This window comes from Alligator mississippiensis, chromosome 15 (assembly GCF_030867095.1).
Source record: "Alligator mississippiensis isolate rAllMis1 chromosome 15, rAllMis1, whole genome shotgun sequence".
NCBI classification, from domain to species: Eukaryota; Metazoa; Chordata; order Crocodylia; family Alligatoridae; genus Alligator; species Alligator mississippiensis.
The window spans coordinates 32,089,091-32,103,646 of NC_081838.1; the positions used below are offsets into that span (position 1 = coordinate 32,089,091).

Here is a 14,556-nt window from a genome sequence, read left to right on the forward strand (position 1 = left end):
TATATATATATTTACACACACATATATAGATATCGTTGTGCTCCCAGATGCTACATATCCTGGACAAGAAGCAGGATACAGTAGAGGAAAGGTGATTAAACTAAACAATCCAAATAAAAATTTCTGGCTTGAAAATACATGAATCCAGGATGGCTTATTTCTGATTCTGTGCTTCAAAGCTAAGCTGGGCTCTAGGGAACAAGTCCCAGAAGCCCTAAGAACAGAGATGTGGATAAGTCACCTTCCTGCTGCACCAGTCCTTCCAAACCAGTGAACTTTATTGTGATCTGCAAAGACAAAATGGTTTGGCCAGTTCAGTCAAATTTCCTTCTCCAAATGGTCCATATGTCCTGAAAACTCACAGATGTGAAATACAGAGGCAGCATTTTCTCACCAGTGCTAATATTTAGTCTTTGTCACCCATGGCTTTGTAGCAGAATGTCTCTGAAGGCCACTGGTAGATTTAATTGGACGTGGATTTAAAACTGCCTGTCTAGTTGAGTAAAAGTAGACACAGGCCACACTGCCATACTTCTAGGATTAAGGAGCACCCAGACTCACCCAAAAGATGGACTGATCAGAAACATCAGCCAGATACAGTTGATACAAACAATGACAGGGGATTTGGTGCTGTTGAAAGGTGAAGGTCAATAGCCCTGGGGATGTTCTTCAGTAAAGCACATATGCCTGTACCTCATGTCAAAGTGGCTTAACTTTTTAAGTCCCTGAAAGCAACCGGGACGTCAGCATATTCCTAAGTTCTGGTTTTATGGTTTAATACAGATGAGTTGAACACATTTAGTATTTTCAGAAATGGGGGCCTACATCCATGGGAAAACCTGGTGAGCATCTGCTGCGTTAATAATACCACTGATTTTGCTCTCGAGAGACTACCATCCATGTCTATGGCTATTAGGCCTGTGCAAAACGGCTAGCGTTCGCTTCCAATTTGAAGTTGGCCAATTCGGGGGACGGTGATTTGACTCGGTGATTTGACTCGCTGCCCTGAAGAGATTCATCCGAATCCGATTCAGAGCTTTGGCCACAGCTGAATCAGCCCCATCCCCCACCCACTTTCCCAGCTCCTGGCTCTTTAAAAAAAAAGCCCCACTCCCTGGGTGCTGCCCGGCAGGGGGGCGATCCCCGCTGCTCCCCACCATCCCACGCTGCATAGGGGGTCTCTGCCACGGCCCCCTGATCCCCACCCGCTCTCCCAGCCCCACCCTGCATGGCTGCCCTGCCTCAGCTCCCAGCCCTTTAAAAAAAATGGATAAAAGCCCTGACTCGCTGGCTGCTGCCAGGCAGGAGCCAATCCCTGCTGCCCTGTGCTGCATGGGGGGCTCTGCTACAAGCCCCCAGAAGCCCTGAGGCCATTGCAGCAGCTGGTGAGTGGGGGCTTTTTTTTTTTTTTTTTTTTTTAAGGGCTGGGAGCTGGGGTGGGCAGGGCAGCCAAGGGGAGGAAGAGCAGGAGGGGGTTGGGGAGCCCATGGCAAAGCCCCACACAGTGCGTGGGACAGTGGGGGGCAGCTGGGATCACCCCTGCACCTGGCAGCAGCCGGAGAGTGGGGGCTTTTTTTTTAAAGAGCCGGGAGCTGGGGTGGGTAGGGCAGCCATGGGTGTGGGGGTGGGGGGGGGAGGCTGGGAGAACGGGGAGTGGTCAGAGGGTGCTGGCAGGGGTACCCCATGGTCCCCTCCCTCCTCCTCCAGCCCCTCCCCCACCTTGCCCATCCCCTACTTACCAGCAGGGAGTCCAACTCCAGCTCCCTGCAGCAGCAAGCAGGGATTGCCCAAATCACCGATCTCTCCAAATCTTTTCTGAATTGATTCAGAGAGCTTCAAATTGATTCCGATCTTTTAACTGGTCTCCTGATTCAATTCTGATTCAGAGATTCATAACAGAGTGCTGCTGGAGTTGTTTCACGCTGGCTGGGTAGCACTTCCACGACACGTAGATAACCAGCAAAATCATAGCCACTGAAAGAAAGAGGGCCACGCTCCCAGCAACGATTTTGTGAAAGGAAACACGCTCGTACTCTGGTTCCACTCCAGGAGCCGGCAGATCTGGAGAAGGACTTGGCATAACGGAGGTTGGCTAATTACCTTCCAGTTTAGAAAGGGTAGGTTTGGGAATAAAAAGTGGCCTCAGGGGCATTTTAGGTGCCTGGTATGATCTTTCAGTAACCGCCACCTGGATTTCAGTGCAGATATTATGTGTTTCCACAGCATCGTTCACCTTCTCACCCTGCATGTGCTTAGGGCCTGCACATATCATAGTGCTTTCTTTATTCCCCTTGAAATCCTTAAGCCAAGTAAACAGAGGGCAAATGGTTTGAGTACATTCCCACAGATTTCCGGACAGAGAGATTGATATTAGTGAAAGCCATGTATTGATGGTCTCCTGAGAGACGGTGGTGAGTTTGTTGGCATCCAGGTTCAGCTTGTGCAGGTTGTGCAGGCGTTGGAACGTCCTGGGCTCTATTCCCGTCATGTCGTTCCCCGATAAATCCAAGTTGTGCAAGGAGTTCCAAGTCCACGTTAACCCTGGGCTAACAGACCGGATCGTATTCCACTGCAAATAAATGGATCAAAGGTTGGAGAGGCATGGAAAGTGGGCCAAGCTGATCTTAGAAAACTGGTTGTGCTCTAGATGGAGCTCTGTTAACTGCAGGAGGCCAGCAAAAGCATTGCGGGACAGACTCCGCACATGGTTGTAGCCCAAATCCAGAAAATCAAAGTTCCAGCAATCTTGAAAAACTCAGACTGGTCCCATTTTCAGCGAGTTGGATCACAAGTGCAAGAACAAGAGTTTGCGAAGGCCCTTAAACTGCTCCGACCGTAACACCTGCAGCTTGTTGTAAGAAAGGTCCAGGTTGCAGAGATTGGGGACCAGGTGAAATGTTTTGTTGTGCAGATGAATAATTTTGTTGGAGCTCAGAATTAGTTCCTTCAGCCTTTGGATCCCCTGAAATGCATCCTCATCCACGGACCTGGTGTAATAATGGCTAAGATAAAGCCAGATGAGCTGATTCAGGCACCCGAACTGATTTGATTTAAGCTTCTGGATGCTGTTGTAGTGCAGCAATAAGCCCCGAGATCCTCCAGAAATATTCCAAGGGATATCTCTGAATGCGTGAGATTCACAGTACACAATTTTGCCATCACACCTGCAGTTCTTGGGGCAAGTGCGCTGAGCCTCAGTGAGCGTACCAGACAGCACCGTAGGAAGTAGCACTAACACCACACTCATGCCTCTCAGCTGCTTCGTTAAATGGAAATCTGCAATATTAAAAAGAAGACAAATGTGCATTGTAAAACTATTAAAATAAATCACCAGGAGATTACTTATGTCAGCGGGGCTTCTACCGAGGCATTGGAGGTCCAGTGGATTTGGAGACAACCTGTTTGTCCCTTCCTGCATTGTTTGCTATGTAAATGCCTGTTATCGTTTCACTTCCTAGCCTGCCTCCCCCTCCCCCCGCACCCACACCACCACCACCACTGTGGTTATTCAATTACTTGTGTGTGATTTATGATCCCAAAGATGGGCCGAGAGCCTGTCTGCTCTTCCCTTGATCTCATGTACATACGCACACTGTGTAGCGGATATATCCTTATCACTGGATGCTGAGTTTTTAACAATAAACGTATCTGTCAAGTCACCGTTCTGAACTCACTGCAGGTTTCAATAGAAAACTCAGCCCCTGCTTTGGTAGTTCAACAAGAAGTAAAATATTTCTTAATAAACCCAGCTGCTTGTAAATCTTTTCCAGCCTGCACCCCTCCCCTGCAAACTGAGTATAAAAAGGAGCTACAGTGAACAGCTGACACATAATAAAGTTTGACCTGCATTTAAAACATACCTTTATTGCAAAATGAAAGACTAGATGAAAATCTTACTAACCAGCATCGAGGGATCTTTTTCATGTGGAAGAAAAAGCATGGACTGTAAACACCCACACACAAACACTATCATAAAGCATACATGGGTATCTATATTGTGTAGCAGATGTACGGGACCCCGATATCATGAGGATGCCTTCATTAATATACACAGCTCACAATTTAGTTTTCAAGGTTGCATTATAAGTGCATTATATGGATGTAAACACATCTACTGATATTTGAATATCTATTATTTTGTATGTGTGCTATTTTTATGTACTGCATGTGCATACCTACATATATGTGTGTATATATATACACATGTACACACACATACACCTATATAGAAGTATGAGTATGTGTGTATATGTATGCACACACACTTTTATACCAGTATTGTGCGACCCTGGCAGCGGCATTACCCGGAGCCATGTCCAAGTTTTTGGGATCCTGGGGTGCCAATAGGTCTTGGTCTACTCCCACTCTGTCTACAGGCTGGGAGCACCACTCACTGGAGCACTCTTCCTTGGTGCTCCCCACACCAGACCACACACTAAGTAACTATTTATAATAATTTATTATTTACAATATCAATTCAGAGATTGACAAATAATAACAGAGACTGACAAATTAGACATCCCATAAATAACAAACTATTGTTCATTCTTGAGCCATTATAGCTATATTACTTGTGCAAACTACGGAGCTATTAAACTTGTTTGAGCTATTGGGCTATTAATGATAGCTCATTACTGAGCTGTTTTCAATAAGCTCAATAATGATCTATACCAGCAGATAAAGCAAATACTCATCATCTAACAAAAGCAGTTATGTTATCAACCTTACCACTCAGGCAACTTATAATAGATATATACACTTAGTCAGCCAGGTCTCCACAAAATCCCTCTGCCTGCAGCAAAGTACCCCACTGTGCAGTGGCTGCAGTGGAGCCCCGGGGAGCGGTGCTCACTCTCCCTCACAAGAGGGGTGGCGATGCCATCATCTGGACGGAAGTTGCGGGGGCCTGTCAGGAGCGTGTCTGCTCCAGAGACCCAGGTTTCTTGCCTTGTCCAGTCTTTCCTGGGCACCTACAATCACTCACACTGCTCCGCAAACACTTCCCAAGGCAGATCTCCCATGGTTAGCACCTGGAGCACCTTTCTCAGCTGTGCGTTATTGAGCTGTCTGCTGGAGCTCCCACACAGCTGCTTTCTGCAGCTCTCCCAGAAAACCTCCTCTAGCAACCCCTGTCCTGGTTTCCCTCCAGGGACTTCCTGCACCCGGGGAACTTAAGGGTGGGGAGGGGAACCCATTTGCACAACCGCTGCTCCTTCAGTAAAGGCAATCTTGGGTGCCTAGAAGCTGGTGGCTCCTCTGCCCGCAGTAGCAGCCCTTCTCCGCACACCTTCAGCTCCCCACTCCCCAGCTGGTTTCCCTTTTTTTTCCCCAGGCTTCCTGCCCTAGATTTCCAGCTGTTGAATCTCATGCATGCATCCTGTGTGCACAGCCTGCCGCAGAGCCTTGTCTCAAGGGTGCAAATGCCCTGACTGAACTTGCACGCTCCAAGGAAACCCTTCAGCATGTTTACAGTTGCATTAAGATCAGCAAAAAGAGTTACACTTAAAGAGTCATATTTTCATCTGGACCCCCTTTGCTGTTCCTCACTACCGCTGATTTGAATACTTTGCACTTCAGATGTCAGGCTGATCCTTCCTCATTGTCTATGCTGCTTTGGGAGAGCAGTCAGATTTTGCACAGTCTCTGAATAATTGTGGCAAGTCTCAGAAATTTCAACCTGCACACACACACACACACACACACTTTCTCAGAGCAAATCATAATTTTGAGACCCCCTGGCTCAGTCCAGAGCTGTATTCCCACCCAGCATTTGGCTGCATTCTTCCATCAACAGAATTCATTAAAGGCCTGTTATCTTCTCTGTAAATAGTCATTTTATTATTTGTCACACACACAGACATACCCTATGCTGCAGTTATTAATTCCAGTGTTAAACCAAGAGGCAGTAAGTGAAATCATTTTTAATTTAAAAACCCTTTGTGTCTCTCTCTCTCACTTCAATGGTTAGCTCTCTAATTTAAATCCTGATCTTTATGCTATTGCCTGTGTGCCAGCAGCAGCCAGCTAGAAATATGTTCCAGCTGTTGCAGAGTTGGGGGGGATGGAAATTAAAACTGTCACACTTGGAAAAATAAGACAAATGACTGCTGGAGATCCACCAGCTATACTAGGGGTATTTATTGACAAACCAAGTCAGCCTTCCCAAAACCAACAAAATCACCCCCCTTTTGCTTACTTCGCACATGCTGCAAACTGTCACAATCCTTCCTGACAACCTGCATAATCTCAATACAGGTTTATCTAACGTGCACACAAACCCAAAGGAAATCCCATACGTGTGCACCTCAGACGGATACAGACACCTATTTAGAGGTGTATGGGTGAGTTAGATCATGAAAGGACTCACTGTGGTGGTCAGCTCCGTGCATGCATTTAGAGATTAATTACACATAAAACAACTGGGGGGAAGGGGGGGGGGGAAAGGTGCGTGTGCTTGTGAAGAGGGGGGGATACGCAATCAAAAAATATACTAGCAAGAACGCCTGGCAAAGGACTGCACTGCTGCTGTTCAGACTGGTCCCTGCTCTCCATCAGCTAATAATCCAGCTGAAAAAATATACTGTACACTTGCAGCTGTGCTAAGGAGGCAGCAACAAAAGGTCACTTACCCATCCTTTTGTCATCCACAAATGTATTCCCTTTTTTCTTCCTCCGGCTGTTTTCTTCTCCCTCTCTCTTTCTCTTGCTCTTTTTGTTTTTTTTTTACATAGGGCTCCTTTCTTTAAACTATCGCAACCTTCATGCCACAGCACAGCTGCCACTCGCATCACCACCATCCGATGGGCATGCCAGTAACACACACAAAGTTTCCTAGAGAGGACAAGAAAGAATTTGGTGGATGAGGAAAGGAAGGGACAGGGGAAGGGAGTAGAGGGGGGCGGGGAAGACAGGACCAGGGATGGGGAGGGTACAGCAGAGGCAGGGTGGGGTGGGGGGGGATACTAAGCTCAGAGAGCCATTGTGCAAGTCATCAGAGAACCATCACCATTAATTGGAAACCTGCATTTAAGAGCTATAGCACAGCAGGTAAACCAACTTCTCTGGGAGGAATAAAAATTAAATCTTCCTGTACCTAGCACCCCTTATTCTGCTGCCCTTTGCCGTTCTCAGGCACAGCAATCCATCCTCCAACTCTTGAAGCCAGCAGGTCTCCTGTGCTGTTTAAGAGCTATGCCGGACAGGTTTATCCATTTAGCCGGTCAGGTTGAAAGTGTCTTGTAGCTGTGCTGAGAGGCAACTCTTGTCAAATTGGGCAGGCTTTCCAGAGAGCGAGGATGCTCCGGAGCGTGTGGGTGTTTGTGGTGCACCGAGTGCCCTCCACTGGAGAGAACGGATCACACATTAAAGGCACGGACAAGTGATCCTGCCATTGCTTATGCACATTCCTCTTTCAGAAAAGAAAATTAAAGACACAGTATTGCTTCCTCCCTCCCGCACCCCATTTTCCTTCCCAGATTATTAAACGTTTATACCATGGATTTTCCTGCAATTACTATAACTGACCAAAAAAACCACCTCATCCTTGCATATTTACAAAGCTGCATGCCTAAACCACCATCTTTTTCTTGTGTGAATTATAGGCTCTTTTTAATCCCTTTATTCGTTGCAGGGGGCTTGGTGTGGAGGGGGGATGCTTATAGACGAATAATAAAAATGCTGTTAAAGTTACTAGGTGGGGGTTGTAAAATATACAAATCTATCATCTGCATAAACGGTATTTAATTAAAAGTGCTATGTTGAAATGTAAACAGACTGAAAATGGCATTTTTTTAAAACTCCACTAAGTGCTTTTTGTCAGGCAAAAAATATAAAGTTCAACATATAATTGTAACAGACTGCCAATGTGGGCTCATCAGATCAGCTTGAAATACTTACCCTGGGCTAGAAACAGTGCCGGTGAACTCAGAGCAAGCCCAAGGGTGGAGCTGGGGAGCCCTACCCTGTGGAGCAGGGGAAGCCAGTGGAAAGAAGGGGTTTTCAATCCCCTCATTCGCAGGGAAGGGAGATGGCTGGGGCTGCCCCCCCCCCCGAGCCCTGGCTGGCCAGTTTGCAAGCCAGGGGGGACTGCCAGAGTGGATAAAAGCAGCAGCCGAACTGGCGTGGGGGCTCCTGGCAGTGACTCTGGGGAATGGCACAGGAGACCTAAGAAGAGCTGGGGTGAGCTGACCCAGCCAAGAGAGCAGAAACCCCTCTGAAGAGCCTCGATGGCCCTGGGAGAAGGCAGCAGCAGTCAGCCGTGCCTCCAGCCCTGCAGCAGACAGGGAGCCGCGGCCAGGAGTGCACGTGGCACCCTTTTCTGGAGCAGGGAGCTGGGCCACTGAGTTGAGGAAATCCCTCACATTCCCTGGGGAAGCGGGACAGCAGCAGGCAAGGCACTGGGATCCTTAGGAGCAGCAGAGTGCCAGCACGAGGGTCCCTGGGAGCTTGGGGCGCAGGCTGGCACTCGGAGTGGGATTGGTGAGCCGCGAGGCATGTTGGGTGCCCGGCAAGTCATCTGGAGCAGGGGTTTGGAGCAACGACCCCTGGGAGCTGCCTGTGCTGCTGGCCCTCTGCCACTGACTGCCCTGAGGGGACTCAGTCCTGTCACTTATTCTGCAGCTGATGGTCATTGCATGGAGACCCTGAGCTTTGTGCTGGGGTCATGCTGATTGCTGCAGGAGCCTACTCTGTTGCTTGCTTTTTTGGTAGCCACGGAGGGTCACCCTTCAGCCTCTTTGTGGGTTTGGGTTTGATACAGTTTGATTGCTGCAGACCAGAGGAGCTGAACCTATTGCAGTCTGTCACTTATTGGGAAGCCTGTTGGAGCTGCTGGGAGTGAGCACCCTGCTTCCTTGTGGCAGTACTTCAGCAGCGGCTGAAAGCTGCCAGTTCCCCTACCTGGGGGTCTTGAGTCAAGGGTTGACTAATGCATTCGGGTTTGTTTTGTGGTTCTGGTTATGCCACTGAAGTTCACGTGTAAGTCACCTTTCCTATTATTCTTGTTTTGTAAATAAAGTGTAAATTGTTAAATCAGTTAAGTGTTAGGCCTTCTTGGGAACACAGGGTGCTCTGGGGGGAGCAGGGGCTGGCTGGGAAATAAATTGGTGCTGGCCAGAAGCCCTGCCCCACTCTCACCACACCATCCCTGATATTGGGCAGGGTGGCAACTACTGGGCTGGTACCCGGATTACATAATGCAAGGCTGGAAAGGCATACTTACAGACACCTTTTTCCAAATTCAGAAGCAGTCAGGTCTCACCGACAGAGCACTGGCCTGGGACTCAGGACACATGGTTTCTACTTCAATTTTCTTTGCAACCATCACTTCTGTAGCGTTTCATCTCCCAACCTTGATCTACCTTGCTTATTTGAGGGCCTGATCCAACTCCTGCTAAATTCTTTGGAAAGATGTCACTGGGCTTTGAATCAGGGGCATACGATTCTTGATGCATGGACCCGATTTTCCAGATGGTTCAGCCCTCAACATGTAAATATTTTCAGAAAATCTGGCCACTTACTGACATGCCTAAGATGGACCCAAGCTCTTTAGAAAAATTTGTCCTCATTTGTACGTGCTGTGGAAAGTCTGAAAGTAATAGCCTATGTGTCTAGAAAGCACTTAGCACAATAAACCTTGATCTTATGTGAGGTCTCTGTATGCTACCACTATTCATTCTACCTGTATTAACAAAAATAAAATCCCATCATTCTTCAGGGCCTGATTCCACGCCTGTTTTTTTCTAGATTTCTTATTCCTTTATCAAGCAAAAAGATTACTGCCTCCAGTATGAGTGTTTCCTTACATAAAAAGTGAGGGTTTAATATTGCAATCAGCTTTAAATGAAATCAAGGTCACCAAACAGTCTCTGCTTTCTCTCTCTCAACCAGTCTCAGTCAACTTCAGGAGTCACACCTGCCAAAAGAGTTCAGTATTTGGCTTTCATTGCCTAGGGCCAAGCAAAATTCCTCACTGCCAATAAAACACAGAAATAGGCTCAAGTCAACATTTTTCATCCTGTTCCACAATCTCAACATCTCACTATTGGGATATGCCTTGATCCAGGTTTTCCTTTTATCCTCTTATAATGATTTGGGGCCATTTGCATATAATGGTGCAAGGTTTTGAATTTGGATGTATTTGCATGACTAACTATGATGGTGATTGACAGTTATCAAGATCAAGCTATCAAGCTAGTCCCATGCCAGAGGCAACCAGCTGGGTTCAAGGTTTAATTGTAATGGCAACATGTCATTGTGATCAGCATCATTTTTGTTCTCATTCATATTTAAGCCCAATAATATTTCCTAATGTAAACAGTGCCAGAGTCTGGGATCCTGGGACTTGGAATAGACAGATTGCTAAGAAGTATGTGGAATAACCAAAGCTGAATTGAATCAGGTTTTGCTCCCCCCCCACCCCCAGATCAAGGAAGATCTAAAAAGACTGAAAACATTTCCATGTGGTTTTCTTTCCTGGGCTTCTGTATCACTTCCTTTTCTATGAGACAAAGTGCCAGAACTGTCCTCATTCTAGATGCTCTCAGGGAAGCAAGAAAATAGCTTTATTTGCTGCTGTAAAATGTCATGATCTTTCTCTCCTAAACTTTTGATTTTTAATTGGAAAACCGTAACCCCCAAAACTGAAATCTTTGGCGGTTCCACCAATGCCCGCTCCCCAAAAGGTTTCAGTCAACAACAGCAGTCTGGGTTTTTCCTTGGTTTTCTCACAAACCATAGTGAGAAAACTAGTTCAATAGTCAGGAAAGTGTACAAGACAGGAATGAAAATGTCATTTGAGATTTCTAGTCCAGGTCTATCTAGGCACAGGAATCACAGACATCTTACATGAAGAAGTTTAGGAAGGCGTATAGAGGTTTGGATGCTCCAAATGACAAGGTGTCCTGCCCGCGATCATCACTAACTTGCAAAAATTAGCAATACTAATAACCACTAACCTTGCTTACACTGCAATCCATTCTTTATCATCTTGATTGATGACTGCATTTATTTAATTCAGCGCCCGATCAATATAATAGCAAATTTGGGGAGTGGGGTGGTGGGGGGTCATTTTGAACGTCATGATTTCTAAATCACGGGATTCTAAAAAATAAGACTGTGTTGCAAATTCTTTATGTTTGTCTTCTTGTTTTTGTGCATTTAAGATGTGTTTGAGTCCTGTTGTAAGGTCTTTTTTGGAGAACTGCAGGAGTCACAAACTTACACATGCTGAATCCTTTATCTGCGCAATTTGGAAGGACGAGGGTGTTCTCCCCATTTAAAAAAAAGAACAACCCCCCCCCCAATAAATTATGTCAAACTGTTTCATATGATCAGCTTTTCAAAAGCCCTACATTTCCATTGACTGCCACAGGAGTTGGACTTTTCATGCTCTTCCACATTTTGAAAAGCCCCAGCCACTAACTGGTTCACAAACGGAGGACTTCTTCATAAAAGCTTTATGAATGTTTTCTCATTTTGCTAATTTAATTTTTAAAAATACTGTCCACCACATCTAATCCATTATCTAGATCCACTGGCTGCTTACCAATGTCCTCCCATTCACAAAAACTTTTAAGGTGCATGTAGAGCTCTAATTATGACTGCCTCAGCCAAGTCATTGTCTTATTTATTTAACTGATAAAAAAAAAAAAAAAGGCCAGGGGGAACCATTTCGAAAGCCAGGCCTGTGTAACATCTGCCAAAGAACTTTACCCCAACATTTCTGCATGAAGTCCACAGCTTCTGCCTCATATGTTTCTGAAAGACAGAAAAGGATGGAGAATCTACCACATCCTGTCCCCCTGGCTAATTCATCTTCTGTTGAACAGCTTGAGGATGAGAGCTCTGGCCACACGGGCATAGAGAGCTGCAGTTTATTGCTTCATGCCATAGTGATCCAGCAAACAGCCGTTTCACATATTTTCCAAGTGCATGGATGTAACGTGCTTGCCTCCTTTGTATGCCAACCTAACCCTTTTGCTCACTACTCCCCCAATGAACACTGTTATTTATATTTGACACAGGCAGTATTCAGGCAGACCTCCGTAATGGAGACTCAGCATCTTTTAGGCACATAGCTCAGAAATGACTGCTTGTGCACAGGCATGTCTGTAGGACCCTCAGATTTACTTCTTCTTTATAGTCTGGTGCGAGCATAACCCACCAGTGATCACATGTTGAGATCCCACGCTGTACGAGTCCACAGAGTACAGGAGTATGCTACCGACCCCGGCTACATAGCCTTAACTCTTCAGCTTCAATGAGATAGCTTTGGTAGGTTCTTTGTCTCAAGTAGCAGTAACTTCTGCTTTTTGCTCTCATAGTCCTTGTTTCAATCCTCAATGTAGCCAAGAGGGTGGTCATCACACTGTACAGCCCGGCAAGGTAAAGAGGGAGATATCTTTAAATAAGGGATGGGGTGCAGGAGAGGGATCAATCACTCCTAACTCTTTAACACCTGAATACTCTACACTCCATCATAACATTAGCTGCCTTCAAATCTATTTCAAACCAGGTATCACAGCTCATTTTCTCATTTATTTTAATTTTGGTTCAGCTTTTACATCGAATTTTCTAAAATAGTTATGTCATTTTCATTCATAAATGACTGAATAATAATCAATGTCTGACTTCCCTTATGTCTGTGTTCTTTGGCTGGGATGATGTAGCTGGGGATGGTCCTGTTTTGAGCAGGGGGTTGGACTAGTCGACATCCTGAGGCCTCTGCCAATCCTAACTTTCTATGATTCTACTACTGAATTGCCCACCAAGAAGGGGCTCCCATCCCTGCAAGTTTCATCCAAATCAGGCAAGAAATGCCAGTTATAGGCAGTTTTGTGCTTCCCCATTATAGCCTATGGGCAAAACATTGGAACAGTGAAACAGCCCCAACAAAACAAAACAGAACAATGCTTTTTAATGAAACAAAATGCAAAATGAAACACTGTCCCATCAGAACAGTGAAACAGAAGTCAAAACGAAACTGCGCTGTTTTGCACAGCCCTAAAACACATCATACCTGTCTGTCAATTCATACCATTATGAACCATTGGATAATAGACAGTTGCTCTTACAGCCTAGTCTTGTCACTTTACTGGGAAGAACATGTCATTTAGGCAATGCCTTAAAGGATACATCTTCAATGGAAAGTTAACTAACAAAGCTTACCTCCTAGCACAGAGATGGATCACATGAAAAAAACATACTGGCTGGTCATGGCTAACTAAGGCATTGGCCCTACCCTGGAAAACATTCAAACTGCTTTAAGTGCACTTCACACTTAATGAGAAGCACAGGTGCCAGGATAAGAAATATTTGAGGACAACTCAGCATCTGCTCTCCACCCAGAGAAGGCTGTAGCCTGACTTGCTCAGCAGACCATACAGGCTGCGTGCAGACATGCAGCAGGGTAAACCTCAGGTGCAGATGATAATATCGCCAGAACTCCTCCTGGGAAGAACAGTGTGGCTGCACCAGATTCACAAGCAAAGAGCGTTCAAACCACATGGCTAGGCAGGCCTGGGATAGCCAGCAATGGGTCCATAATGCCCACATGAAGATAACCAGAAAAGGTGGCTCATGAATACTGACATGGTTGTGCTACCAGAGATCCAGAGTTATCAAATCAGGACAAGGCGAGGCTTTATTTCAACCGTTAGTCCGGCTTCGTTACAATGGTTAACCTTGTACATTGTTATTGTGGCAGGATCAGCCTACTTTCTACTGCCCTGGCTCATGAAACACGGGATGGACTCAAGAGCACCTGGCAGAAGAAGGTTTAATTACATGCTAAGCAACTTTGAGGATGGTGATTCAATGTTTATCTGGATGATTTAAGGCAAAATGGTTCTGCCTACCAAACAGCTTGAAAGTGTAATGCCATCCATGTTATCTGGGTGTACTGTTCACTGCAGAACATTTGGAAGAGAAAGGCACACAACCATTCCCAGGAGTGGATCAGGGGCTCTCACAGGAGCAGGAAGCTGCAAGTCAACCTCTGATAAGAGAGTCTGACTCCATGGAAAGCAGCGAATGCTGCATAGGCGCTCATCCCCACTTTACAGGGGGAACAATCATCATGACTTCAAATACTGCAAAATGTGGGCTGGAAGAATAGTAATAATGGATAATAAGTCACAGCACTCCAGCGCTGTATCAATGCAGGTGTGAGATAAATATATTGCATTTTTTTGGCAGCATAGTCACTTAGAAGTTATGCTTATTCTGAGACTTCAAATTCATGTCACTCTTTCTTACTTCCAAATGTTAACATAGCAGTACTGACTGAGCAGCAAAAAGTAGTTAGCAACACAGATGCAACATAAGTTATCATTCCAACAATGCAAACAATAAAATAAAATACAACTTCCAAAAGGAATAGAAACCCAGTTCCTCCAATAAAGAATCGGAACAAGTGATTTCACGTCACATGAAAGGCTCAGCTTAAACTTGTTTTCCTTCCCCTTCACTGAATTCAGCTGCGAGGACACTAGGCCTTATGCTCCAAGTACACCTCTTTCCATGTACCTCTGAATTTATGCCCATATCTGTCCACTG

General features: G+C 45.7%; 1 pseudogene; it reads right to left on the reverse strand.

Moving 5' to 3' along the window:
- On the reverse strand, nucleotides 1-7,314 carry LOC132245635 (leucine-rich repeat transmembrane neuronal protein 4-like; annotated as a pseudogene).
- Nucleotides 7,315-14,556: the final 7,242 nt, after the last annotated feature.